Here is a 4,677-nt window from a genome sequence, read left to right as displayed (position 1 = left end):
GGCCGCGGGCGCCGCGGGGCGGTGGCTCGGGCCATCCCGCGCAGGCGGCTCTGAAGGTCACATCCCGGCGGCGGCGGCACCTCGCGCTCGCGGCCGGGGCGGGGCGGGGCGCGGGCAGGACCGGCCTCGGGGCCGCGCGGGGGCGGGGCGCGCCGCGAAGGCCCGAGACCCCGGCGAACGGGCCCGCGGCCGCGGCTGCTTCGCGCGGCGTCGAGCCGGGCTGCGCTGACCGGGGAGCGGGACGGCCCAGGTGCCGGCCTGAGACCCGTGCTCGCCGCCCGGTCGCCACCCCCAGCCCAGACCTACCGCATCGCTTTCGGATTCTTCGTTCTCGAGCGCACTTCTCAAGACTTAAAACCACGAAGGAAAGCTAAGCTGGGGTCACACCCAGGCCCAGCGAGGTCCAGGCACTGAGATGAAATTATCTCCTTTTGTAACCTGTTTCCCGTAACGATGGCATTGAAAACCTTGAGGTTTCCCAGTAGATACTTAAGCTGAAAGCAACATTGTGCTAGTGCTCGTCCGGATATTTCGCAGAGCCACGGGCAAAACACACACAACCAACCCCAACCAAAACATAGCAGCCCACTCGCGGGGGCCGAAGCCGGCAGGGAGCCCAGCGGCGCGGGAGAAGGGGCCTGGACGCCGCGCTCCGCAGGGCCCCGCTGGGACCTGCCCCCGCACCGCAAACGCGCCGGCATCTTATTTGTGGGCTCAGCGCTGAGAGTCTAGACCTCAGCTTCTCCTCACCTTCTGTGGGGTGGGGGTGAAATGTCATTGCTGTGGATTCTTAGAGGTCAAGGGTTGAAGGTGGGTTAATGAGCATTAATATGTTAAATTCGGGGAGTTGAACTTCGATGAAAGCCCTCTTCAAAGAGCATTAACACTTTAATAGGTAGGTCGTCTGCACCTGTCATCCTCAGCGGCAAAGCTCTCTCCTTGGCCAGCAAGTGATGAAAGCACCCTGCAAGGCCGTGGGCTTAGAAAGAACAGTACATTAAATTTCCTGCATGTTGTTCTTAAGGAGAAGCGCTGGTTTCAAACAGCTGGGGGGGGGGGGGCGATACATTCTCTAGTGTGTAGTTACACAGATCTTTAATTAATTAATTGCACTTTTGTTATTTCCTAGGGTTCCCGACCCCTGGCCCATGGACAGATTTCAGGAAGTGTGTGCAATTATTTCTTATTTGTGTGTGTTTGGTGAAGAGAGTTTATAGAGTTCTTGCAATTCTCAGAGTTTGATCCCAGTAAGAGTGAGTGTCACGGCCTCTCTGTGTCCCTCTGGGGGGACACTGGGTGTGGCCTCAGTGCTTCAGGTGACCATGCATTAGCATCATCCGTCCAGGAAGGGGCCTTGACCTGTTAACCTGGACCTCAAGCCCCTCCTCCCTCTTCCCCATTCACCCGTTGTACTGAGTTGGTATCTCAATAACCCCAACACCTCCCATGATGTAGAGACTTGGTTTAATAAAATGTCTTCACACTCACCTGACCATTTTGATCACTGCAGAATGCAGAAAGCAAATGCAGGGGGCAAGGGAAGTGGCTGACCCAAGCTAACTCTGTTACCAATGCAGAAAACTCCCACAAAGGCAGAAACAGAAAATAGATAAGAAACAATTTGAATAATGACTTCCAAAGCTGGAAAGAGTTGTCAGGCACTCTATTATATACCCTGAAATAACGATGATGAAGTAGAGAGCTCACCTCCACAAGAGGAAGTTAGACCCGGGGCCATAGATGCTCTGTATGGACTATCAACCCTCTGTGGTCAGAGAAGGAAAGCCAGTGGCTTCTCTAGCCAGGGACAAAATGGGATGAAAGTGTGAAGTGGGGTCAAAGTGGGGGTATAGGAAACGACGTATTTGTAGGGAAATGAAAGTTCTGCCTTCTCCCTTCCGCCATCTCATCTGTAGGTGATGATGATTTCAAGGCACTAAGACCATTCCCTTATGTATCCACTCAATAAACTGAGTTGAGTACTTGCCATTTTGTCTTAAAAGGCAGTGTGCTGGGTGCTGACCAAATCAATCATATTAGGGTTTCTTTGTTTTTAAAGCAGCTTCATTGAGGCATGGGGAAATATAAGCTGCATAAGTTTTGACATATCTATGATGATCGGGTGTATCTGTCAAACCACCCCCACGATCAAGATAAGAGCATACCCATCACTTAAAAACATTTCCTGGTGCTCTTTGGTAATTCCACCCTCCTGAGTGTCCCGGCCCCACCCTCACCTCCATTCCCAGGCAAAATCACTGGCTCACTCTATGTCACTATAGAAAAGTTTGCATTTTCTGGAATTTTACATAAAAGGAATCATACAGTATGTGCTTTTTGTCTGGCTTTTCACTAGGCATTTTTATTCTCAGATTCACCTACATTGTTGCCTGTATCAATAGTTTATTCCTTTTTTTTTTTTTTTTGGTAGTATTCCATTGTATGGATATGCCACAGTTTGCTTAGAACCTGCCAGCTGCTGGACATTGGCTCATTTCCAGTTATTGATTATTACCAATAAGGCGGCTGTGAGCATTTGTGTATAAGTTACTGTATGCACATAAGCTTTTATTTCTCTTGAGGAAATATGGAGGATGTGACATTGGACTAACTTTTTAAGAAACTGACAAACTTTGTCAAAGTCAATTACCATTTTATGTTTCCACCCATATTTATGTGGGGGTTTCAGTTGCTCCATATCCCACGCACACTTGCCATGGTTAGTCTTTTTAATTTTAGCCATCCTAGCAGGTCTGCAGTGGTATTCCCTTGTGACGTGAATTTGCATTTTTCTAATAACTAATGATGTTGAGCAAATTTTAACGTGCTTATTGCCATCCAAATATATTCTTTGGTGAAATGTCCATTTAAATTTTATTATCTTTTGTTTTTTACTTTGTTTTTCCAATTATTGACTTATTTTTCTGAGTTTTAAGAGTTGTTTAAATCGGGCGCCTGGGTGGCTCAGATGGTTAAGCGTCTGCCTTCGGCTCAGGTCATGATCCCAGGGTCCTGGGATCGAGTCCCGCATCGGGCTCCCTGCTCCTTGGGAGCCTGCTTCTCCCTCTGCCTCTCTCTCTCTCTCTCTCTGTCTCTCGTGAATAAATAAATAAAAAATCTTAAAAAAAAAAAAGAGTTGTTTAAATCTTCTGGACACAAGTCCTGTGTCAGACTGTGATTTGCAAACATTTATTCCAGTCTGTGACTTGGTTTTTCATTCTATTAAACAATGAAACTCTGCTCTTTCTCTTCTTAATTTTGAAGTACAGTTTATTATTATTATTTTTGATGAATTCTGCTTTTCAAATTATATTTTCCTAACCCAAGGTCACAAATATTTTCTTCCAGAAGTTTTATAGATTTACGTTTTACATTTAAAACTATCATCCACTTTGAATTCATTCCCACATATTTCACATTTTTCCATCCTATTGTAAATGGAATTTTACAATTTCAATTTCTGATTGTTTAAATATTTGCTTTTTGTATATTTATCTTTTATCCTACAACTTTGCTTAACTAAACTATTAGTTTCAATGTTTTTAGGTAGATTCAATAGAATTTTTTACATAGATGATCATGTTGTCTGTAAATATAGCAAATCTTCTTTCAAATCTGGGTGCTTTTTACTTCTTTTCTTGCCTTATTGACTGTCTAGCAACCTCCACTACAATGTTGACTAGAAATGGTGACAGTGAATCCTGATGCTAGGTGGAAACAATTCAGTCTTTCACCATTAAGTATGATGTTAGCTGTAGGATTTTCATAGATGCTTTTCATCAAGATGAGCTTCCATTTCTAGTTTTCTGAGTTTTTTTCGTTAGAAATGGATATTGGAAAAAAAATTTAAAAAATAAAAAGAAAGAAATGGATATTGGATTTTGTCAAATGCTTTTTCTGCATCTGTTGAAACAATCGTATTTTTTTTTCTTTTTTCACTCATTAATATGTGAATTACCTTGATTGATTTTCCAATGTCAAGTCAACCTTGCATCCCTGGGAAGAACCTCACCTGGTTATGATGTATTAGTTAATATTTGAGAGTTTATAAGAGTATTTTCTTTCTTTTTTTTAAAAGATTTTATTAATTTATTTGACAGAGAGAGAGAGAGAGAGCACAGGCAGGGGAAGTGGCAGGCAGAGGGAGAGGGAGAAGCAGGCTCCCCGCTGAGCAGGGAGCCCAATGCGGGATTCCCTCCCAGGACCTGAGCTGAAGGCAGATGCTTAACTGACTGAGCCACCCAGGCATCCCAAGAGTATTTTCTTGTCTTGTCTTGTCTTTATCTGGTTTGTGCCCAAGAAAGCCTGGCCTCATAGAATGAGTTGTTAAGTGCTTCCTCCTATTCAGTTTAATGGAAGAGTTTGTGAAGAATTTGTGTTATTTATTCCGTAAATGATTGACGAAGTTTATCAGTAATGCCATGCATACCTGGAATTTTCTTTGTGGGAAGGTATAAATTCAATTTCTTTCACAGATATAAGGTTATTTGGATGATCTGTTTCTTCATGAGTGAGCTTTGGTAGTTTGTGCCTTTGAAGACATTTGCTATTTCATCTAAGTGATTGAATATATTGGCATAAAGTTACTCATAATATTCCTTTAATATTTGCAGATCTGTAGTGATGACACCTCTCTCATTCTCAATATTGATAATTTGTGTCTTTTCTCTTTTTGTC

This window comes from Mirounga leonina, unplaced genomic scaffold, assembly GCF_011800145.1.
Source record: "Mirounga leonina isolate KUSES-001 unplaced genomic scaffold, KU_Mleo_1.0 Mir_127, whole genome shotgun sequence".
NCBI classification, from domain to species: domain Eukaryota; kingdom Metazoa; phylum Chordata; class Mammalia; order Carnivora; family Phocidae; genus Mirounga; species Mirounga leonina.
Note: the sequence above shows the minus strand (reverse complement) of the source record.